Source organism: Ictidomys tridecemlineatus, chromosome 4 (assembly GCF_052094955.1).
Source record: "Ictidomys tridecemlineatus isolate mIctTri1 chromosome 4, mIctTri1.hap1, whole genome shotgun sequence".
Classification (NCBI taxonomy): Eukaryota; Metazoa; Chordata; class Mammalia; order Rodentia; family Sciuridae; genus Ictidomys; species Ictidomys tridecemlineatus.
In genome coordinates, this window is record NC_135480.1 from 71,559,924 (window position 1) to 71,586,390 (window position 26,467).

Below are 26,467 nucleotides of genomic sequence, written 5' to 3' on the forward strand. Positions count from 1 at the left end.
AGTTTAATTTGTTTTAAACCATGATTATACATTATAATCCTAACATATATTCTTTATGCTCTGAACAATTATTAATTCTTTCTCTTTCAAAATAAGGCAATTTTCAAGTTTCAAAACTGGTGGGTTGGCTTATTTTAAAACAGTGTTTTTCCTTACCCCAAATTATTCTGAGGATTTCCTTTCAAATACTTTACCACAACAAATACATTCACCACAGAGTCTGCATTTTAAAGTGAACGATGTATCCAACCCATCCATGCAGTATTTTCGTTTCCAAAGACAGAATTTTCAAAATCTTACACTGAAAAAAGAGTGAAATCCATCCAATTTATAACAATTGCCTTCCAAAGAGAACATGATTGTTTTAAAATTTTAGCATGCTTGCTGATTCCATTCATGGTGCTTGCAGTAAAAGAAAAGGCTAAGCCTGACCACGCTTAGAATTTTTATTCTGTTTAAAACTTTCCATATCTATTGCCAAAATATCCTTATCACATATTCCTAAAGAAATAACATTGGTTTGATTGAAAAGCCAGTTGCCATCAACATGGCATACAGGAGCAAAATGACAGAATCCATAATATAATTATTTTAAATATTGACAATCTGATTCCATCAGATTCACCTTCTCAGTGAATCAACCAGGTGTTGGGGCAGTGGAGATCTCATCCATGCCTAAGTTGGCGAGGTGCTTACTGCAGGGCCCAGGACCATTAAAAGGTTCTACATTTCAACACCAGGATACCCTGGATAAATCATTGCTATATTTTAAAATCCTGAAAGAGCAGAAACCTCTTTTTCCACATATTTATACAAAAAAGTTCTTTTCAAAATTCTACAAGAGAGTCTGACATAAGTACTATGCCTGGCAACATTCAAAGCTCCTCTGTCGCATAATAGTGACCCACATATTCAAGTTTAAAGGGAAGCCCTTATTTGTGTTATTGACCAGTTCTCCCCAAGTACCTAACATACTGCCCAGCACATAGCAGGCAATAAGTACATTTTTGTTTGTTTGTTTTGGCATAGATGAATGGACGGTTGTGTGGCTGTATAAATGGAAGGATAGGGTAAAGGAATGAAGGAGATAATTAAGATTTTTTGTAATAATACTTAATATAGTAATGCTCCAGAAATAAACTATTTGTTTAAGGTTAACTTCATTGCTGGTTTTGAGACAGTGCTCTTGTTAAGGAATTTTTCCAGGGGAAAAAAAAATACAAAGACTTGAATTATTGGGCAGAAATAATAACAGCATTAATGGTTTTTCCTCCTGAAAAAATCAAAACCTGAAATCAAACCCTGGCTTCAGGATCCATCCCTAAAGACAGTAAAATTGAGGTAAATAGATCATATGGTACTCAGTGGGAAGAGGGCAGAAGATCCTTTGTCTGTCTCTGTGTTTCTCTGCCTTCTTTATTCTGGATCAAGAGATAACGCCTGAAAGAACTTTTGGGTCAGATAAAGCCCTAGAGAGCTTCAGACTTGTCTGGTGTCACCATGACGCATGACTCTATACTAGGACCTGACGGGTTATAGTAATGCCATCACTCCCAAATGAGAATGTCAGGAACTGATAATTTGGCTCTCTCTAATCTTATCTAACCATTGATAACTTCTCTAGTTTTTCAGACAGATATCATTGCTCAAAGGCCCATTGGCATTTTCAGAGAACACATGACCTGTTCGCACCCATTTGCTTCTAAAGTATGAGAATCCATCAGCATAGAAGTCAGTCAGTATCCATCCATCACAAATTTGTAATGGTGTGTGCAGCTTGCGGCAAGACAGAGAAGATTTCTTGGCTTACTTGAGATATTATAACTCTTCACAGACACCTAAATCTGTTAGGAATGGGTTGCTTGGAATGAATTATTTCTTCCCATTATAAGGGCCCTGGGATTTCTGTTTTCATAATGTTATCTTGTAATTTCTTTGTATATAAAAATATCATGTTGCATGTCCAATGTTGCTTTCCTCTAAAGATATTTAAGATCATAACAAAATTTCATTCAGCATACTAAGACCACATTGGAATTATTAATTCACTATTCATACATGTAATTTCAATCTTCTGTCTTTTCCTCCCACAACAAGATTTTTTTTTGCAAACAGGACATTTGGCTTTCTAAGTCTGAAGACAGACCACTTAAACAGATAAGTATGTCCAACCAGTCCTCTTTACTATGAAACAGACTCACTAATTAACAATAATCCAATTTGGTCAACTGTAATTGGACAACTGTAATGATCATGAGATGACATGAAATTCTGGTAAAACAAGAATTAGCAGTGTATGAGTACACATCCTTCTGATCACTGTGATTAACAGGGGCAGATGGTGCACAGGCCAATGCCTAGACAAGATATATCTTATTGAACTCTGTTTGACCTCACTGACTCCATAGAACAACTACTTTGTAAAGCAAGAGTTTAAAAATAATCTCCTAGCTTGATTTTCTTAATAGAAATAAATAACAAACATGATTTCCAAATAAATTGTACTGCATTAGAACACTATGCAGAATTTTTTCAAGATAAAATTTCCTCTGGGCACTTTATGCATATGGGAAATGAAAATATTAATTACAAAAGAAGAGCTAAGTGCTTGCTAAAGGATGACAGAGAAGCAAAAGCCCTTAATATATTAACTAATCACGGAATGCTATGACACATTAGATACAATTTTCCCTGATTTGAAAAATGAAAAAAAACTAGAAGTTTTATAAATGAAATGAATTGATAATCTTCTACAATGATTTGGCCTAGAAATCTCCAGGTATAAACACATTTATCTTTCAAAATGAGAGAACAAGAATATTTAAAATATTTTAGACTCTAATATCATTTCTAAACTGCTTAAACCAATTTAAGTCATACATTTTATGAGAAATAAAGTGATAAAATAAGTAGGAATTCAGTGTGAAAGGATATATGCCCAATGATACAGAGAGACAATTTAATAGGAATTGGAAAAAAGTTTTAAAATGTCTTACATTATTACTAATATACTCGATTTGGATGGGTATTACTGGGGAGGGGGTTAATCAGAATTAATGATAAGAAACTGTAAAATAATTTTCAGGAAATGTAGTTTTATAATATTCAATGCACTTAGTAACACTATTATAGAAATCAGAATACTGTGATATTTCTTAAGGACTCTGAAAAAAACACTGGTAAAAAGGTAAAAATTATTTATGATTTTTTAATATGATTTTTAGATTCATATTTTAATATTGAATCTAAGTATTGAAATACACTATTATAAGAAATTTGTTCTCGTCTTTCGAGATTGAACTGTCACATCTTCTGTGAGATTTACAGATTTCTCTTAGCATATTAAGTTGCATTCTACAATATCTATATACTTGTCTATGTAAATATCTTTTATATCTGTTTATTTCTCACAATCACCATGACAACCATTCTACTCTATGTTAGCATTGTTTCTCTATAGAACTGGTGAAACAGCTTCTTAATTGGTCTCTGACATTCATTCTTAATTTGTTCTTCTCATACAGTTTACAGAGCTACTCCTAAGATACCATTGTGATAGTCTTGCTCTGCCTAATACCTGTGAATAATTTCTTGGGATCTTTATCTATACAGGTTGCACCATCTTTACAATGGCTTGCATGGTTCTTAGTTGTGCCCTGGCCCCTGCCACTTTCACTGGCCTTGTTCACCAAATACCCCTGGTGCCCTCCAACCACACAGGCCCTAAATACCTGCACACATTTCCTCTTTGTTGACACTGAGTATTAAGCCCTTTTCTTACTCTACCCTTTTCTAACTGATTCCTACTTTTTTTTTCTGTAGGATGCATTAAGAAACAACCTGCCAAATGTCACCCTAATCATACAACATAATCTATGAATTAGAATGACCTTACTGTGCAACACAGTTCCAAAATAAGGCTCCAATACTTTTTTTCAACCATATTTCCGTCCCTAAGCCTCCTCTATTCAGAAATTCTGGGGTACTTCCTGTCCTCCAGAACTCAGACCCAAATGTCATCTCTCCAATAAGGCATCCCATGAACACTGGCCCCCTCCTCCAGGATAGGTCATGTCATTCTGCAATCAAATACTCAGCACCTGTGCTTCTCTATGACAACACTTATCATAATTGTATTTAAAAGAAGGATTATCATCTTACTTTTATCATCTTGTTTTGTGCCCTCCTCAAAATGGAATGTAAGTAATCACCAGTAGATCGAGGACTCTCTTTTACACACCTGCATCCTCACAACTCAGCATAAAGTAACTATTTAATATTTATTAAAATAAATCATGTGAGAAAAAAGACAAAAGAATCTTACAGTGATCAGACCAACATAGGTATTCTGGTCTGTGCTCTAAGTGTAAAGTGTAAAATGAATAAATGAGCACTTTGATCTCGAAAACAAAATAACAGTGAGCTCTTCTGGTTACCACCTCAATGCAGCATTTAATGTGGAACCCTTATGGGGTTGATAGGAATGTAAAATGGATCAGTTTCTTGAAAAACAATAGGAAATTTTCTCAAAAAAATTCAAAGTAGAACTTCCACATTATCCAGCAATCATACTTTGAGTTACTTATTCAAAATAATCGAAATTAGAATCCGGAAGGTATATTTATACTCCTATGTTTATTGAGCATTATTTACAATAGCCAAGAGGTGGAAACAACCTAGACGTCCATCAAAGATGAATGGATAAACAAAATGTGGTAATTTTAAGCAATGTAATGTTAACCATACAAAGAAAGTGACTCTTGAAGACTTTATACAAAGAAAAATAAGCAATTACAGAAGGATATATACTGCATTATTCTGCATATAAGAAATATCTAAAGAAGTCAAACTCAGAGAAACAGAAAGTAGGATGTTGGTTTTCAGGGTCTGAGAAACAGGAGAAGAGTTTGGGGGTCATTATTAAATAAGTATAGAGTTTTGATCATGCAATTTGAATAAATTTGAGACTTGTTATACAACCTGTGTTTTTGGTTTACAGTGCTATACTGTACCCTTAGAAATTCAGGAGAATAGAACTCATGTTTTATTTTTTACCATAATTTTTAAAAATCTGAAGCTACTCATTATGGTAATAATTCTGCTTACTTCTTTTTTAACTTTGTAACTTGACTGGTAGGGAGGCATAAGAGGTATCTCCATGCCTTTATCTTTTCGGATATACACAAAGTTTGATTGCTAGATAATGCAGAAACTCTATTTTAAATTTTTCTGAGAAACCTTCATATTGTTTTATAATAACTGATCCATTCTACATTCCTACTAACAGCATAAGGGTTCCAGTTTTTTTTCTACATTTCCAATGACATTTGATATTTTCTATTTTTTTATGATAACTATCATTAAAACAGGTATGAAATGATACTACTACACTTTGGATTTAATTTTCATTTTTCAGATGATTAGTGATATTTAGCATCTTTTCATCTATATTGGACATTTTTACATCCTCTTTGGCAAAATGTCCATTCAGATTCTTTGCTCTTTTTCAATTGGGTTATTATCATTATTGTTATTATTTTGTTACTGTGTTGTAGAAGTACATCATATTTTGGATGTTATCAGATATTTGGCCCTTATTAGATACATGGCTTGCAAATATTTTCTTTCATGCTACAAGCTGCCCTTTGCTGTAGTTAGAATCTTGAATGTCTCCACCGAGCCTAGTTGTTACAGGTGTAATCCCCAGGGTGGTGGTATTGGCAGTTGGTGGAAACTTTAAGAGATGAGATCAGGAGGGAGGTCTTCAGGTTATGGACAGCATGTTTCCAAAAGGGACTGTGGGACCCTGATCCTTTTCTCTTCCTTCCTTTATATTACCTGGCCTCAGGTAGGCAGTTTTTCTTAGCCACATATTCTTGTTCTGATGAGCTGCCTCACTAGAAGCTCAAAATAACTGGGCCAACAGAACATGGGCTAGGACCTCCAAAACTGGGAGCCAAAATAAAACTTTGTTTTTATAACTAAATTAGGTATCTGTTTTAATAATAGAAAGATAACTAATATATGTTATTATTCTCTTGATTATTTCCTATGCTATACAAAGATCAGATTGATGTAATTTCACTTGTCTACATTTGGTTTCAATGCCTGTGTTGATATAATATCCAAGAAATAATTGTCAAAACCAATGTCATGAAGCTTTTCCCTTTTATTTTCACCTAAGAGACTTATAGTTTTAGGCCTGACCTTTAAATCTTTAATCTATTTGAGTTTATTTTTTGTGTATAAGATAATGCTTCAATTGCCTTTTTTTTTTTTTTGGTTGTAGATACCCTGTTTTCCCAACAGTATTGAAGACAATCATTCCCCACATGTAGTCTTCATACTCTTGTTGAAGGTCATTTGAATAAATACATACACACACACACTCACATATGCATATATGTGTGTGTGTGTATATATATATATACACACCACATAAAAATAAATAAATATATAAATATATACACCACATTAAAATACATATATAAATATATATACCACATAAAAATAAAGGTATTGTGTCCAACTACAACGAAAAAAATAAATATTAAAAAGTTTTATATTTTTATATTGTTTTTCTATGTTTTTTAAAAAATTTATGTTCTAAGTGTAATTATTCCTTTATTTCTGCTAATCTTAGATGTAGTTCTTTTTCTATTTCCTTGAGGTAGAAGATTAAATTGTATACTTGTGTTCTTTCATCTTTTTAGTTATAGGTATTCTCACTATGAATTTTCTTTTTCAGACTATTTTTGCTGTATCACATATGTTTTGATATTTTGTATTTTTTATTTGCTTGAATATATTTTCTAATTTCTTTTTTGATGTCTTGTTTGATATATTGATTTTTTTAAGATCATGCTTTAAGACTATTTAGTCAGGTGTGGTGGCACACCTTTGTAATCCTAGGATTTTAGGAGGCTGAGGCAGAAGGAACTTGAGTTCAAAGCCAGCCTCAGCAAAAGTAAGTTGCTAAGCATCTCAGTGAGACCTGTCTCTAAGTATAATACAAAATAGACTGGGGATGAGGGTCAGTGGTTGAGTGCATCTGAGATAAATTATCAGTACACCCTCCCCCCCAAAAATTATGCTATTTAATTTGCACCCATTTATGCATTTTGAGTTTTCTTCTGGCATTAATTTCTTGTTTTATTACATTGTGACCAAAGATATACTTGGTATGATTTCACTTTTCTTAAATTTGCTTAAGCTGTTTTTGTAACCTAACATTTGACCTCTCCTGCAAAATGTCTTGTGTGTGCTAGAGGGCTACTGTTTTGTGAAATATACTGTTTATACTTGTTGGTTCAATAGGCCTATAGTATTGTTCAGGTCCTCTGTTTTCTTATTGATCTTTTTTCTTCATGTTATATACACTATTGAAAATGTGGTATTGAAATCTTCTAGTATTATTATTAAATAATATTGCTATTTCTCCCTTCAGTTCTGTTATTGCTTGCTTCATGTATTTGAGTACTCTGATGTTAAGTATTTATATACTTATGATTTTTATACTTTCTTGCTGAGTTGAATCTTTTATCACTATTTAATATCCTCACTGTATCTTGACAAAATTTTACTTACAGCCTATTTTCTCAACTACAATCATGGTCACCACTGCATTTCTTTGCTTATGTTTTCAAGGACTATCTTTTCTTATCCTTTCACACAATTGAATGTTGCTTTTCAAATCCATTCAGCCACCTTGTATCTTTCTATTGGGAAGTTTAATCCATTTACATTTAATCTAATTATTAATAGGAAAGGACTTACTATTACCATTTGTTAATGGTTTTCTGTCTTGTAGCTTTTTATCCCAGTTTTTCTTTCTTGTTATCTTCCTTTATGTTTCACTGATTGGTTTCTTTTGTTGTTGTTGTTTAACTATAGATGGACAAATATCTTTATTTTATTAATTTATTTTTATGTGGTGCTGAGGATTGAACCCAGTGCCTCACACGTGCATGACAAGAACTCTATAGCTGAGCCACAATTCCAGCCCCTCACTGAGTGTTTTTGTTGTCATATTTGCTGATTCCTTTCTCATTTTTGTGTATCTTCTACTATAGGTTGTGTGGTTGTGTGGTTGTGTGTGTGTGTGTGTGTGTGTGTGTGTACGTGCACTCATGCATACCTGTATACATAAAACATACATAAAACATCTTGTAATTATAACAATCCAATTTAAGCTGATAACAACTTAACTTCTATTGCACATAAATATAGCCATGCCCTGTATAATGACATTTCAATAAATGACAGACTACTTATAGGACACTGATCCTGTGTGATTATACTGCCTAGAGATGTCATAGCCATTTTAGTGGAAGTTCACTCTGTTTGCACTATGATTAAATGATTGAATGACACATTTCTCTGAATATATCTCTCTTGTGAGGAATATAAGTGCTGTTTTACTCCACCCCCACACTTTATTATTGTTTTCACAAATTACATCTTTTTATGTTGAACTATTTACATTTTTGTAATTATAGCTTGTTTGTTTTTTTACTTTTGCACTTTAATTTCTTCTTTATTTTTCAACACAAGAATGGTAGGTAGCCCTAAATACTGAGCTTTGTGGATGAGTCATCAATATACTCTTGTCTGAACTTTAAGCAACTTGAAAGTCAATTTGAATATTCAAATTGCATTGATTTAAAAGGGCCAGCAGAGCCTCTTGACCATGCTTTTGGGACCTAATGCATATAACTTCCTGGGTGGGTTCTTTCCAGGTGTCTATTTCTCCACTCTTCCAATTGACACTTTCTGGGTTGCCAGGAGCAAACAAGGTAGTGTGGGAGAGTGTGGGGGGACCCAGGAAGGGCACAGGCACACGCTTTCCCCTGTGCTAAGTTGCAAAAGGGAGAAATGCATGAATAATGAGATGTACAAAAATAACATTATGATAGTGAATCATAACTAAAAAATAGATCACGAGAGAAGGAGAAGTGGAAGAGAAAGGAAGGGAAGGAGGGAGACAAGTAGGAAGAAAAGAAATGAGAAAACAATCATAAGCTAAGGAAAGAAATTTCTTTAAAAAGATAAACAGGGCCGGGGGTGTGGCTCAGTGGTAGAGAGCTTGCCTAGCATATGCAAGGCCCTGGATTCAATCCCAGCACCACCAAAAAAAAAAAAAAAAAAAAAAAAAAAGAAAAAGAAAGAAAGAAAAAAAGGAATGAATACAAGTATATAAATGGTCACTTCTCTGAATATGGGATAATCTTGCACATACCACTGAAGCCCCTTAAAACAGAGCTCTAGAATAGTTGAGATCTGTTTCATTTAGATTTTGAGAGGAAACCATACGTTAATTTTACAAGCCCTTAGTGTCATGATGAATGATTTGTAATGGATATTTTCTAAATTTACCAGAAAGGTTAAAAATCCTTCTGGGTTAAAAATAAGCCAGATTCTGACTTGTCAAGAGATAATTTATCTGTGGATTGGCCTACAGGCAGAGGTATGGTTTAAAAGAAATGACAGACTTTCTTCCAACTAAATGATCTCTTTTCCTTGGGGGCTTGACATTTTAATAAAGTTTTACCTAATTGGCTTTGCTTTGGCCAGTACATTTTGAATTCACATTTAATTAATCATCTGTTCCTTTGTGATTCCATATTATTTCGCTTTTGCATTTATTCATTTCACTCAACATATATTTGTTAAGTATCTATTCTGTACAAAGAACCAGGCTAGCGATAAATTAGTAAACTATAGACAGGATAAAATTTTAGTGGAGCAGAAAGATCTAGAATAAACAAGTATGCTGAGTGACAAAATGGAAATGTACCGGGACAATGTGTGGGATCTTCTGTGATTGGACTTGTCAAGTTAAGTTGAGTTTTATAGTTATATGTGTACACATCTATCTTTCCTGCAGCATTATAAGCTATGCAAAAGCAAAGACCATTCTTTGCTTGTAAACTAACACTCTCCTTCTTTCAATTCCATAATATAATTATTATTTATCAGTCAAACTTATTGAACCAAACTTGGAAAATATGGGACTTGGGTTTGGGAAACATGCTCTAGTTACAATTCTGCTACTGTGTAGTTGTTTCATCTTGGACAAGTCACTGTAACTTGCTGTTTTAATGACCCCATTTGTAAAATTAAGAGATGGATGAGGGAATCTATGAGGTTACACTTGTTGTTTGCTACAAGCAGGCATAGATGACAATGACGCCCTGCTATCAATAAATTTTTTAAAAATTATTCTAATTTGTTATATATGATGGCAGAATGTAATTCATTTCATATTATACATATAGAGCACAATTTTTCAAGGCACTGATTGTACACAAAGTATTTTCACACCATTTTTGTGTTCATACATGTACTTAGGGTAATGATGTCTTGCCATCATCTTAAGATTTACTCACAATGTTTCACATTAACTATAGAAATATGAATTGAACATAGCCAGCTGGTTGAAGAGTATGTCTTAGTGAATTTTTTGGCTTGTTTTCTCAATTTTATATTTTTTTTACTAAGAGTTTGTCAACAAAAAGACAGTATGATGCATTGGTTAAAATGCTGACCTCTGACGTCACTGTTATATCTATCTCACCTCCATTACTTATTTAAAGATGGGAACAAATGCTTTCTGCCCTTCCCTAATAGCTCTTTATTATGCCTATTTAAGACTGCACACATTTTCATTGCTGCATAAATATTAAAATCTGATGGGATTTTCTTTTTCTCTGGAACATTTTTCTCTACTTTTGCATATTGTGATAAAGCTTTGAATAACATTTGTGTACTTCTTCCATTTATAGTAGATGAGGCATGAGCTCTAGAGTCAGAGTTTAGGGTTCACATGCCAATTCTGACCATTACTATTTCACTTAAACTCTCTGAATCTCAGTTTCCTCATCTCAAAATAAGATAGTTTCTACCTCAGAGAACTGATTTAAGAACAATAGGAACTGATCTCCATGAAGTACTTGGCACATTGCCTAGAACAAAACAATGACCAATAATCTCTATTTATGTAGCAATCATTTTTATTCCCTTCCCCATTCTGACTTTAAGTTTTGGAAGCTGCCATTTAAAAAATCTACAATACCCATGTACAAATATTCAAGAAAGATCAGTTGATTTCAATTAAATGTTAGGATTCCATATTGGTCCTAAACTTTTCTTCCAACTCTTCTTTGGGATAAGGCATATTTTTCCCCTGGGCTAGATATAAACTAAGAGCCCCATCATTAACAACATACCTACTATTTATTGAGCATTATAATGGATCTCAAGCATATATATTTCACTTGATTCTAAAAACTCTATCATGGGAATATTAAGATGCCAATTTAAGATATATAGGTTTAAAATGGTTCTACAAATTTCCCACAGTCCAGTAAGTGGAACCCAAAATAAAACTGAGGTCCACTAAAACTATACATGAAAATGTGTGCAAAACAATATCTAATTTTTCCAGTAAGATTTTGGTTTTTGAAAATATTTATTTCTCTTAATCTTCACAACAGTCACATGTACTAGGCAAGGCAGAGGAAAATCCGACATTCATTGCCATGAAATTGACTCAAAGGTCAGACAGTTGGTAAATGATATTGTTGGAACTAAAATTCAAATCCAAAGCTCAGTGTTCAGTATCTTTCCACTATTCCATCCTGTTTTCCTAGCCAGCACACTTCCTTTCTAGGGATGAACACATGACACCTTGTCACTCTCCTTGCCATCAAAAAATGGGTAAAAGAGGAAGTACATTTAGTAAATCTAGAACTTAAGTTTTTAAGTTCAGTGTCAGCAAAAAATTTGCATTTGCCTTCTCTGTTCCTATTTATAGGTTCTAAGGAAAGGATTAATCAGGATTTTGAGATGTCTGATGGAAATGGTTTTCTAAACTTGAAAGCCTTTTTAAATGAAAATAAAGTTTTTGCCTTAATTATATTTTCTCATACAAGTCTAGGAGCATCTGCAATTTCTTGCAGCCACAGGAGAGAGGTTTGAATTTATGTAAACCCCATTTCTTCTAACTGTAGAACAGCATCAATCATAGCATTTGCAGCTTTCATTTATTGATCATCTACTATTAAGGTGCCAAGAAACCTACAGATTGAGAAGTTCTTATAACAGTCCTAAAATCCAGTGTAATTCCCATTTTTGGATGAAGAAATTGAGGTTCAGAAAAGTTAAGTAATTGCTTAAGGTTATGAAGCTGTGAAAGAGCAAAGCCCCAAATTTAAATCAAGATCAATCGATTCGAAATCCTCATTCTTCCTACTGTGCCATGTAACTCCTCTCAAAAGATAAAAAGTGAAAAAAAAAGCAATATGAGTCCTCTATATTCCTTTGGCTGATACATGTCCTTTAAATGTTAATCTCTGAGTCAAACTGTGGGGGTTTGGGGAAAACAACTCAAACTCTAATTACATAAGCCCCAGTTGATGAGAAGGCCAAGCAGAAATGAGTTATCAGCTACTCTGGGGTGGAGTTTTGCCACCTGACAGTGAGTATTCATTTAGTCCTGCTGAGCTAAATGAAATGTGGTATTGTTCACCCAAGTGCCAAAATACCCACTGTGAGACCTTTCAAAGAAATTGTCTTTATTCTAGATCTCACTCATAAGCCACCAAAGCATCCATGAATTTCAAATTACCTGTGACCTAGGTCCTCAAAATTGGCATTGGTCCCAAGACATGCAACTCAGAGAGCTCAGGCACTAGCACTGAAAATAGGTTTGGGAGGATTCACTTGGTACCAATTAATTAACATAAAATTAACATGAAAATATTTTCTCTTTTCTATGGAAAGTCATTTATTTTGTCCTTGTAATATGTTATTTTGGTATGTACTATTTACCACAAAGATTAACCTCACTTTATATGTAGTTTCCTAAATAACATTTGCTATTACAGAAAAGTACAGAATTGATTTTATGATATTTCCTCTTTCTTACCTTTATTATTTCTCATTGAGGATAACAGGATTGCTTGTCTTTTATTGTTCTTGTTTTTTGGTTTTTTATTTTCTGGCTCTTGGTGTCAAACACAGGGCCTTAGGCCTGCTAGGCCAGCATGCTATCACTAAGCTACAACCCCGGCTCCTTGCTTGTCTTTCTTTAAGCAGGTAATGTGAAGGAAGTGTACAGGGTCTTGGGGAATTTATTGCTGTTTGCATCCAATCTACTAGGTGGCCTTTTTAAAATCAGAAAGCAGCATATCAGAAATAGCATCTCATTCCACCTGGGGCAAATTGATGATCAACCTAAAGAAGACCTTGATACAAATGTTCATATTCTTCTCCACTAATATCACTATAGTGACAGGATAGTAAGCTTCCTTTCAGGTCCAGAAAGTCCCAAGATCATTCAAGGGGAAATCAATCTCATCAGAGATGGGAAAGAAGATAAATTAAGAGCAATAAAACAAATCCTTCCTGATTTTGGAGCTGCAATGGAGCTCTTACTGAGCCATACAACTGAGGTCAGTGGGTGAATAGGAGTTTTGCACACCTGGATGTTATTCACATGTGCCACTTACATTTCTGTCTACTTTTCAGATTTCTAAATCGCTTTCTTTATCCATTACTTTTTGGCTTGTTTACCTGCAAAGTCCCTGTTGCTTTACAAAGAATTATACGGGGATAAATAGAAAAGACTAATGTTCCTCTGTTTCCTTGATCCAAGGAAAAGTCTTTTGAAAAATCATGCAGTGTTTCTGAAAATGAAATTGTTCTGTTAAACATCTGCATCCCAAATGGTTCCCTAACTAGTGAAAACACAATTGTTTTTGCCTTGAATTAGGCTCTGACTAATGTATGTGCTCTTTTAAGCTAGGGCTATGTCAACCATTGGGTTTGGTCCATTATGGACTTGGCATTCAGTTGACAATTTCGTTTTTGTAACATTGCTGATCTCTGCTATACTTTCTACTGAAACAGAAAGGAGCTGGCGTCTTTTCAAAAGTAATCTAAAGCAATCACTCCTACTTCCTAATAACGTTGGCAGTTGCCATGTACATTGAAGTTATAGGAAAGTAAGAGGCACTTTTTCCTTAAATCCAAGCTTCTTAATTAAAAATGAAGAAGCCCACATGAGAGAAGCAATCACAATAAAATAACTTTGTCTTTGAACAAAAAATAACATAGCAATGATACCATCATTATCTTAACATTAAAATCCATGTTTAGTTTTATACTTCAGTTTCCTCAAAGTTAGCTCTGTTAAGTCCAAAGATCTAATTTAATCCCCATAATATCACACATTATGGGAATTTACTTATTCTAAGGCTATGCTGAGGTCTTAGATAAATTATTTAAGGTTTATAAGTATCTGAAGATATTATTTTCACAAACACAGTGGCACTTATAAGAAGAATAGCAGATTTCAGAAAAACAGAGCCTGTGTGCATATGTAAGCAGTGTGTATTGGCATGATAAGCCAGAGAAAGGGATATCCACTACTAAATCATAGGATTTGCTACAATTGGGACACTTCCACAAGCCCTACATGATGGACCTAGCATCAAAATACCAGAAAAATCAAACAGTTTCTAAAACAACAGACTCTATCTACCACAACTTACTCTTCAGTAAGTCAATAAATTGTTAATGGTTCTCATAAACCTTCTTCCTTTCGAGTTTGCATATCTTACGTTTCAGTCTCCTGGAGTCAAACTCAAAGTTAAATAAGAGAAAATGTCTTGTCAAAATCCTGAAATGTTTAGTTTTTAGGTTACAATGCTCCTATTTCCCAGAGATAAATCATTGAATTTTTGAGGTCTGGCCTGCATTAGTGACCATGTACTATGGAAGACTCCTGTACAGTTTACTAATTCTTTCCATATATTAATTGTTATTGTTATACTAGAAGAAAAAAGGGGTTTATCGATAAAAGATAAGTGATACACGTCATAGGATTCTGAGGAACTACATTAGCTTTCAAACATAATATTACTAGCTGATATTTCCTAGTCTCAAAAGCAGCAAACTATTTGAAATAGCTGAAACCTATATAGTGGTGGAACAACTATATGCATAAATGCATTAATCTTTTTGTAATCTTTATAGAAATCAATTTGTGAGATTTCCCTGTAGTTAACATGATTGATTCTGACATCGTTTTATCATGAGAATTTTCCCTTTTAATCTATTGTTTTAATACATGCACATTCTATATGAACATAGGCAGATTCATTCAACTGTATCACAACATTGTTTCAGCTTTTACTGAATTCTCCAGATTCTCTTCCCATTTCAATCAAGTTTAAGAAATAGAAGACTGAGCTGTTCTACTACAATAAAACTTGTTGAATCTGTACAAGAGTAATTGGATGAAAGGGACAACATTTATGAACCATCAATGTGCTTGCCACCCTTACAACCAAATATAGGAAACAATTGGATATGGAGAATTTTATTCACTCAATGAAGTTTGTTCATTTACTCTAATCCAGCACTTTCCTGATACTCAGTTTATAGGACTGTATCAGAGACGAGTCATTCCTGCCATGGTGTTAATTTCAGACTAATGCTGAAATCTTGAAGAAATAACTATACAGAAAATCATTTAATTACAACCTTGAAAGCACCAATAAAGGAGAAGATTAAAGGCTGTGAGGATATGTAAGAGAGTCTTTAGAGATGGCTTCTCTATGAAAAATGACATGTCAACTGAGAAAGCTGGTATATATGAAGGTAAGGTCTATTCCACTCTAGATCAATTTGGCAAATAAAATATGGATATGCTAAATTATTCTACAACCTGAAATGTATACAGCTCTGTGGAAATGTATACATTCCAAGGTACAAATAGGAAAAATTTACAGCCCCCAAATACGTGTGTCCTTGTTACTTAAAATTGATTACATCTATAACCATGTTAAATCTTTCCTCATATTTTAAGTAAAAATCTCTCCTACACATGTGTAAAGAAGAATCAAGCAGAGAAGGAAAAGGAGGAGGAAGAAGAGGAGGAGTAGCAGCAGCAACAGCATCAGGAAGAGGAGAAGAAGAAAGAGAAAAGAAAACTGTAGAGGCAAAAAAGAAAGCTAAGAAGGGAGGGAGGATAGGAGAGAGAAAAGGAACCTTAACATGGCTTTAAAAATAATACATAACCCTTTATTCTGTCACTGGCACTAGAGGCAACATCATGTTGCTAGGGTAATCTAAAAACAAAACAAAACAGAACAAAACAAAACTTTCTGATTTTGATGATAAGAACATTCCCCACATGGGAATTTCTGAAATAACTGTTGATCAAATAGGTTGACAATACTGACAGATATCTGAAGAATTCTATACCACATATTCAAGCTCAGATGACCCTTCTAGAGCAATATTGGGGTCTGCTGAGCCTTTCGGTTTTCCAACAGTTTCAAATACTTTAAATTTGGAATTTGTACATCTTATGGCTATATACATTGACAATAGTAATTTTTCATTGTAGGACTACTTAAAAACTTCAGAGGTGGGAGAAAATGAATTTGAATTCCAGCTGCACCATCAATCAGCTGTGGGACCCCAGGCAAGTCACTTAAACTCTTTCAGTCTCAGTGACCTCACCCATGATACAGAGATAACAATGTTTACCTCTCATGATTATCATGAGGATTAATGAGGTAATACTTGTATTAGATTTTGTGATTCAATTCTTACTCTCAATCTTTTTTTTTTTCTCCCAGTATTGTGGATTGAACCCAGGACACTCTACCACTGAGCTACATCCCCAAGATCTGTTGTTTGTTTGTTTTTTTTTGGAGACACAGCTTTGCTAAGGCTGGCCTCAGTTTGCCATCCTCCTGCCTCAGCCCTCCTAGTAGCTATGACAGGCATATGTTACCACACCTGGCTCTCTCCATCATTTTTTAACCTTCACCCAACCCCACAAAAGAGTGTCTCCCCAAAGAGGAACCAGTGACTCAAAAAAGCTTATTCTCTTGCTTCCAACTCATAGGGAGATCACACCTAGAGTCTCTCCTAACCAAGACCACTGAGGTCTATGCTGGACACATGGATCAACTTCCTTTTCTGGCTTCCTATTTTTTCAGTCATTTTCTTGACTCTCACAAGCTCCCCACCTCTGGTGGGCTGTTGTCTTATGCTAAGCCACAGGACAGCAACCACATTAAATGACCAACATGGCTCACCAGGAGCCAAATCTAGGAAAACAGCCAGTCTTCCCACCCTGAAGCAGACCTATGACTATACAGCTCTTCTGGGTTAAAGATGTGCGAGCAGGACTGACTAAGTAAGAATGGAGGAAGAGAAGATAATAAATTTTCAGTGGAGTTATATCTAGATATCCACAAGTTGAAATATTCTTGCCCTTATCTTCCTCATACTTCTTAATAAACAAATTCAATCCAAGGGGGGAAATGTCTATCTATTTTTTTCTCTCCCTCTTCCTCCTCTACATATTCCACATATATACATAATTTTACATATAGTTGTTGTCTGGTGTCCATGGAGAATGGGTTCCAGAACCACCCACCCCCATGCCCAAATCGGTGGATGCCCAATTCTCACATACAAAATGGTATGATATTTGCATATACCCTACACACATTCTCCCATGCTCTTAAATCATCTCTAGATTACCTGTAATACCTGATACAATGAAAACAGTATGTAAATGGTTGTTAAATTATGTTGTTTAGGGAATAATGTCAAGAAAAATGTTCTGTACATATTCATTGCAGATGCAATTTAAAAATTTTTTTATCTGTAGTTAGTTGGATCCACAGATATGGTGGAACAACTATATGCATAAATGCATTAATCTTTTTGTAATCTTTATAGAAATCAATTTGTGAGATTTCCCTGTAGTTAACATGATTGATTCTGACATCGTTTTATCATGAGAATTTTCCCTTTTAATCTATTGTTTTAATACATGCACATTCTATATGAACATAGGCAGATTCATTCAACTCTATCACAACATTGTTTCAGCTTTTACTGAATTCTCCATATTCTCTTCCCATTTCAAACAAGTTTAAGAAATAGAAGACTGAGCTGTTCCACTACAATAAAATTTGTTGAATCTGTACAAGAGTAATTGGATGAAAGGGACAACAATTATGAACCATCAATGTGCTTGCCACCCTTACAACCATTATTTTACTGAATCCTCAACAGAAATTTTTGAAGTAGACCTTATCCACCATTTCCATTTTATAGTTCAAGCTGAAGGTCTAGAAAGGTTAATTACTTGCTGCTTTATAATCCTCAATACTCCATGACTATGATTTTTCAATACATGTTCAGTACATATTTATCCATCTGATTGTTTCTACATTTCTAAGGAAGTCATGGAGCAAAGAATTGAAAAAAGATGATATCTCCTGCTCTCAGTATATGCTTATGACACCATCTCTCTCACCTCCATTTGATGCAGTGATAGATACTTTTTAATTCTAATAGATTCTGGATTCATTGTAGTGTTCTTTGCTCAGTCTGTCTCTACAGATCACCCTTTAGGAAGTAGAGCTTCACTCTAGACCCTGGAGTTCCAGTATCCGCCTAGGAACACAGATTTCACTAAAGGCTTTTCTAAGTCTTATTTTTACTCATGTGGCATTGTTGGTATATGTGTTTAGAACTAGTGACTGCAAGCTAAGTTTTGTCAACATGTGAGTTTTTGCTTTTTGCTCTCCAGAGAATAAAGTATAGAAAAATAATTATGGGGAATTTAATTTCTTCAGTATCAGTAAATCTCCTGGCTGTACATTCATCTAAGAGCCACACTGGTTACTTAGAGATTAGGTTTAAGAGCTCATGGGGACTGCTATGTTTACTGAACTGTTTGAACCCAATTATAGAAAGCCCCCCAGTAAGCACATCCAGAAATATGGTCACAGGGAAAAAGTAAAGAAATAATGAGGTATCTCTGAGGAGAGTCTGTATTGCTGATTGGTAGTCACTAAAGAAAGCAATATCAAAGGATGCAGGCACCCTAGCAGTATTTCTCAGCCAATAATTTAAAAATGCTTTTAACACGAAGTTCCACAAAGTTTCCTTAATCTCCCAGAGTTCTACTGTCCACACTGTCCCAGGAGAGAAACTGTCTTGTATTCGGACAGATACATGAAGCTTAGGTCTGTAAGCACTCTTTATTCCTTATTAAATATGAAGTTTCTCTGGGGAGATAAATGATCACTAGACAAAAGCAGTGACTTTGCATCATCTCAGCAACATTTTTTGTGGTGGTTAATTTGACTACTCAGTCAGAGGAGATTTAAGAGGTGGATAGGAAGGAGGGAGAGAAGGAAATACAAGCTAATGTGAGTCCATTAGGAATATATGGAAACATTCATGTATATATTCAGCAAAGTATGTATTATGATCCATTTTACAGATCAATTCTACCAATATGGACACAGGCTCTGAGGAGATAAGTAATATCTCAAGGAACTTCAGCTTGTAATTAGTAGACAAAGAACACTGGAAAAGTCATCTCCTGACTTTGATATTTATTACTCTTATTTCATAAAGGGAAACCAAATCACTGATGTGGCTATGATGTAACTTCAGAGGAACTAGCATATATCAGGAGGTAAGTGCATGACTGAAAGACACAGAGGTGAAACCAAAGGCCTAGGGTTGATGTTAAAGGGATCCCTCTTGGAATCAGGTGAAAAGCATTGTGGCTACTTGAGGGAGATGGGAGGAGACAGGAATGCCTGGGAATACCAGCTAGGACAAGTATGATTAAACAAAAGCTAACTGGGAACAGTATGTCCAGTCAGATAAATGAAAACTAAAAGAGCATCTTTAAACATGTTTGAGAAGACTAAGGCTAAGTAAGGGAAATCCAACAACTATTAAGCCAGGTCCCCATCCTCAAAGAACTTAACAGCTAGTAAGAAGGGCACATGCTAAAACTCAGGCTTTGGGATCCACATTCTATTGCACAGCAGACACAAGATTATTACTTAACACCTCTGAGTCTAAAGAGTTTAACATCTTTCCTCATTATAAAGGGGGTATCCTAATACCACTCTGGAAGACCTGTTAACTCTCTTGATATTAAAATCTGGCTGTAATACAGGCTTGTTATACATAACAATGATGATATAGTGTTGGTAATAGTGTTGGTAGTTGGAATTGTGGAATACAAATGGCTCCAACACTGATAAAAGAGGAAAACAGTGAAGAGAATGATGTAATCCACTGAAACAAATAAGCATGCCCCATTTTGTTGGCATTAGTTCCTGTAAATCAGTGACTATAGGTCCGAGGGGTTTAAACTTGGATGGTGACTTCACCTTAAGCCTTCTCAGCCCTTGATGTATCTATATGCTAAAGGTAAGAGATGAAATAATAATGACACTTTCATATGATCTTGTGTTTTGCCTTTGGGCCTTGGTCATGGAGCATTAGCCAGACAGAATCTGAAAACACACAGCCACAGATTTCCTGTTGCCCTTTTAAATAAAGGCTACTGACTGACTTGCTTGGTTAAATCCACGATGGCAAAGCACCATTTGAGAGTAGCTACTGTTATAAATTATATGCCATAATACTGAAGGAACAAACATTTTAGTGGAGGAAATAAGATATGTGAGTCAGAATACGGGGGTTTACTTTCATGGATTAGGTTCTTTGCCATTCTACTGAATTCTAACATATGCGAATGCCCCACCTGGACATTCCCATCAACACTCTGAGATGGAGGCCTGGTGAGTCCTGGTGACTAGTTGGTTGTTACTTGGTGCTCACCAAGCAATGCTACTCCAGAACCTCCAAGGGCTCTGAGTGACACTAAAATCAGTACCCAGATCCCAATCAGGGAGGAATGAGAGTTCTAACTATTTGCTTCTCCAATTTATCAGCATCAGAATGAGATGTCTACTTACATTTTTTAAATGAAGCAGTAGTATAGTCAGAGGGTGATCTAGGGCGTCTTTTGAAAGAATCCATGGTTTAAAGCTTGGCTCAGAATTTTTAATTCTTGTTATTTATTACCACTCGGAATACAGGTACTTGTAAAAAACTTGTGAATAAGAGGTGGTAGTGGGAAATAGAGGGAATACAAAATAAACTGAATTTTGAGTCTTTGGTAGTTAAAATGGTCAATGGCACAATAATCGTTCAGTTTAAGGCAAAACCTTTACATTGGTATAAGTAATATCTACCTATTAAGTTTATAATAAAGACTAAATAGCACAATATAAACAGCACAATACATAATCAAAAATCATAGGTATTATTCATTTATAATTTCTTTTAAAGAAAATGCTGAAGATCTGACTTCTTCAGCTTAATTCACATTCAGGCAACAGGCTAAAGGAAAAGAAGGAATTTTGGAGTACCATCACTGAACATATTTGTTCAGTATAAAATTGTGAAATAGGGGTCTGGGGCTGTGGCTCAGTGGTAGAGCACTTGCCAAGCAGTATGTGTGAGGCACTGGGTTTAATTCTAAGCACCACATATAGATGAATAATTGAAATAAAGGTCCATCAACATCTTAATTTCTTTAAAATTTTGAAACAGGACTTGACACCATCACTGATAATGCCAACATGTTAATAACAAAGCCTACCAAAATTTTAATTTGGGTCCATCCTCTGAATGTGAAATTGGCATTCATTCAAGAAGAAATTGATGCTTACAGATCCATTCCTGCCAGTACATGCAGCATGCTACACACTGGGGATGACACAAGGCCTGTTCTGCAGGATTTTTTTTAATCTAGTAAAGAAGATAGAATTGCTAGGGCACAATGCACATACAGTGCAGCAAACAGCAAGAAAGATGAGTAGAAAGCATTGTAAAAGCACAGATAAAGAGCAGCTGACTTTAAAGAAGAGAAAGCTTTGAAGGGATGGTCACCTATTTGAGGTCTTAAGGATAAATACAAGTTTATCAGACAGAGAAGAGAGGACTGGGACACAATGTTAGGTAGGATGAATAAAAGTTTATCACACTTAATTCTTGCCCAGAGTTTATGTATAAAGAAGTTTCAAGTTTATTTATACTATTTATATATCATAGTTATGTTTACTATAATATTTACCATTATAGTTATATTTTTACAAAGTTTACAATATTCCCAATATTGAGGAGAAAGTTCTGTTCATAGACTGTTTTCATCAAAGCCAGTTCACTATCATCTGCCTTTCATTCACTAGTCAAAGATAGCATGTGTGAGGCACTGGGTTCAATTCTCAGGGCCTCAATTTTTTAAATACTTACTATATGTCAGGCAATGGGCCAGGAACTAGGGACACAGTAAAAGAAAAAAGCAGCAGATCTTGTCTTGTCAACTCAAAAATCCAATGGAAACATCAGATGTTTAACAAACACTGATCTTTTGCAGAAGTACAGGCTATTAAAAAGTGTCCATTAGTGTTCATAATGATGAGCAGGGGATGTTTTGATACTGAACCTCTTTGTACCTTAAAGATAAGAATGTTAATCATTACCTTAGTTAATGCCTAGGAGGATGCTTGGCATAGGTTATGACAGCACATTGAGAGTGTAAAAAAATATAGAAATGTAAGGTATAAGCTTTATTATTATCACTCTTTCCATTATCTCTCTAGCCTACAATTTAAGTTTCTTCTAAATTTAGACAAATATTCCTCCATGGAAAACTATATCTAGATATCATTACACCTGAAGTATTTAATGCCAACTGTTGTACTATTTGTGAGACATCAGTATAATGAATACGTCATGTTGTCTATTTATCTCCTTTTAGGGAAAAAAAAATAGATGTTACCTGTTAAATGACATGCCTACATTCATGCAGAAGAAACACACAATTCAAAGATTCCCACATTATGTTCTATAAATTACAGAACTATCCAAGTTTTCTCCATTAAAATCAGAGAATAATGAATAAATAAAGAACAACAATGCCAACTGGGGAAACAAAGGTTGACACAGAGTTCAGTTTGAGGCCTCTTTGCTATGGGATGGGGACAGGGTAAAACAGAGGAGCAGAGCCAACACAGGCCAAAGCCTGAGTCCACAGCTTGCCTCCATTGCTTATTAACTCTGTGATTCTGGCCTTAAATTGCCATTGTTGATGACTCCAAATGCTGGGGTGGTAATAGTAACTACTTGGAGGATTTTAGAAGGATCCCATAGGTGAAGCATTTACTCTTGTCCTTTTATTTATCAGTACCATTGTCAATTAACATGACTACTCTTGCTGGGCATGATGGCAAAGCCTATAATACCAGAGTCTAGGGAGACTGAGGCAGGAGGATTGCAAGTTCAAATCCAGCTTCATCATCTCAGCAAGACCTTATTCAACTTAGTGACATCCTGTCTCAAAACAAAACAAAACAAAAAAGGTCTGTTGATGTAGCTCAGTCATTATATACACACACACACACACACACACACACACACACACACACACACACACACATTAATATACCATGACTGGTCTTAAACCTATAACTCTCCTAATAGAAGAAAACTGGAGAAAATAAAACTAGCCAGAACACTCTTACACTCTTATATTCATTTCTAACTGGAGAGAGTAGATCGCTAAGTACAACCAGATATCAAGAAACCTGTCTTATCTATTTAATGTAATAGGTTTATCAATTCCTTCTTTCCCTAAGATAAAAGAAAAGATACATTTAATCACAATAATTTATCTGTTCAAAGTATCCCCCAGCCATTCCCCAGTGACTCTTTCCTATGTGAGACTGCCTATCTGAAGAGTAGAAGTATCTAGCTTGAACTCAGGTTAGTAAAATTCCAGAACTAAAAATTACTTGATGACTGAGCTCTCAGCAGAAAAGCAATTTCAAATTTTCTGCTGCATTTTTTGAATTCTCATCCATTACTTCTTCTGCTGTATGGAAGGTCAAGGTTGGGACAATTGGGATTACAGAGTGAGAAATAAATGAAATCCCAAACTTTTGCAAACTTAATAAAAGTCAGAGTGGGGGAAAAAAGAGAATCAAGCTTCATTATATTACTTTTCAATCCTTTATGATGCATTCCTAATGCTATGTGGATAAAGTTTGAGATCCCTAACCAGAGTTCACTTTAGCTGAAGGGTCCAATTGCACTTGAAAGTGTCTCGAAGGAAGTGCTGCAAATGCACTCTTGAAATTAAAGGAAAGGAGAAGAAATGTGAGCCAGATCATTTATTTTCCCATAGATTATCTTTCCAAATGTGGACCAGCCAGAACAGTTTTTATGCTGACCTTGGAAAATTACTGCAGCAAATTGTATGTGAAACATGGATTTGGAAATTCTGAAACCAGCATTCTTAGAGAATATGAAAGAAACATTTTAGAGTACAGTAAAAGTTTTGTACATAAGTAAACTCAGCTTTCAGCAAAGCACCTTTGAGCCTGATTTTTAAGTTATGATGTTTAAGCATTTTAGGCTAATGACCCTATTTCTAGGTCCACAAAGTATTAATTGTTTTCTACCAGTTTAGATTTATTTCAAGAAGCCACAGAATTGTAATAATAATCTTTATTAAAAATTTTTTGGACTGATGATGATGATGTAATGTCCCAAGAGAAAGAGTCACATGTAGATTATCATCTCCTGGAGTGAGAATCACATGTTGAAGGTGAAGATGGTGTCACAATTTATTTTCCTTTCTTTCTTAAACCTAAAATTTCATTATCATTCCTTGGCACTCTGTAATAAAAAGGAGACTCACCCACAGAGCTAGCAGGGCAAGGTTACCTGAGAAGTAGCTTATAGGCCAAATCCTGCTCTTATCTTGCTTTTGTGAATAAAGATTTTGGGGAACAGAGTCATGTCATTGCTTATTTCTTGTTGATAAATGCTTCTTGCTACAACACCTAAATTGAGTAGTTGTATCAGGGGCTTTCTGGTCTACAAAGTAAAAAAAAATACCCATTATCCTGACTCTTAGTAAAGAAAGTTTGCCACCCTTAGGTATAGAGAAAAAGGTGAAGAAGAAATAGAAAAGAAAATACTGTTTCTGAAGATGTTATTTATTTATCACTGCTGTAATCAGAAATCTATAGCTTTATATTTTTATAAATAAAATATTGTAGGTTTTTAAATGCTATTTCTCAGGTTGGGTTATTGTTTCTGAAGGGAAACACCAAGATGAGTTCCAACCCCATCCATTCATCAAGACTGTCAGTCATACTCTGCAAATCCTTCTTCAATACTCTCAAATGGCTCTGTCAACTCCTTTCTATGTCCCACTCATATTTATTTCTGTTTTAGAGAGTATTTCACTTATTATTTATTTATATTTCTGCCCTTCACAATAGCTATAAACTGTTCCAAATTAAACATGGCATCTTAATCTTTTTTGTACCATCTTGAAAACCACCTGATGTATAGTAGGTGCTCAGCAAATGTTTATTGAAATAAACTGTGAAAAGAGCTATAGTAAGCAGAGTTTTGAGAAATTAACTTGCTGACAGTCACTTGGCTAGAGTGTGATGAAGCTGGGATTTGAACCTGAATGTCAAACCAAGCCAAGAGTTCTGTTTATTTTATGACTCTAGTGAGGGGACTGCAGTTTTCATTTGGTTCTGCTGTTGAAAATCTAGATTTCTGTGTCTTTTTTTCTGTTGAGTATATTTCACTGTGGAATGTCTTTCACCTCTCTTCTCTAACATTTAATGTCTCTGAGATAGTCTTCTCACTTATTCAACATAAAAGATATGAAAAAAAATTATAGTAAGTAGCTGTTTTGTGATTCATCTCAGGACTGAAATGGCCACTTCTGATCATGTAATCAAAGTACTTTCTTAGGCGGTTATGGTGGAATAGTGGCACACACCTATAATCCCAGGGAGTCTGAGGCAGGAGGTTCACAAGTTCAAGGATAGCATGAACAATTTAATGATACCCTGTCTCAACTAAAGAGCAAAAAATGGTGATATAGATCAGTGGTAGTTCACCCTGGGGTACAATCTCATTATCCCAAGAAGAAAAAAAAAATATTTTCAATGCAAGGGCTAATCACCTCTTCAATAAATGTCTGTTTATCTGTTTTGAATGGTAATGCACCTGGCTGTGCACAGGGGGTGGGTCAGGGAGGCTGGGATTCTTCATGATGCTGCTAAAGAAATAAATGCACTGGGATGAAGAAGGAGGCTGGATTAGATGCCCTCTTATGTGTACCCTACCATTGAGAATATTAAGATGTATAATACATATATAATACATTCTTTTCTGAGATTTCTATTATACCCACAAAGTAAACCATCTATTTATAATTACCACATGGTCATCCCATTGATTAACAGTTATAATTTTTATTAAGCCAGTAGTTCTCTCCCAGTTGCCTTTGCTCATTGGTGTTGGTTTACTCTCTAGAGGAAGAGGAAATAAATGGAATCATTCAGAAGTGATATGTAGAAGATATTTCAGACTGGCTAAATGAACGTTCATTCTAGTTTTGTCTCTTGACCACTCCACTATCAATGGTAGAAAAGCTAAACAAAGAACAGTATCTTCATCTGAAAAACAGGAATAACAGTACTATTCAAAGCCTTGCTGTAAGGATAAAAAACGACAA

The 26,467-nt window shown here is 34.9% G+C and overlaps 1 protein-coding gene across 17 annotated transcripts in view; it reads right to left on the reverse strand.

The window, feature by feature from the left end:
* Dlg2 (discs large MAGUK scaffold protein 2) overlaps positions 1-26,467 on the reverse strand; it is a 1,969,681-nt gene that overhangs the window by 745,133 nt on the left and 1,198,081 nt on the right. The window lies entirely within an intron of this gene.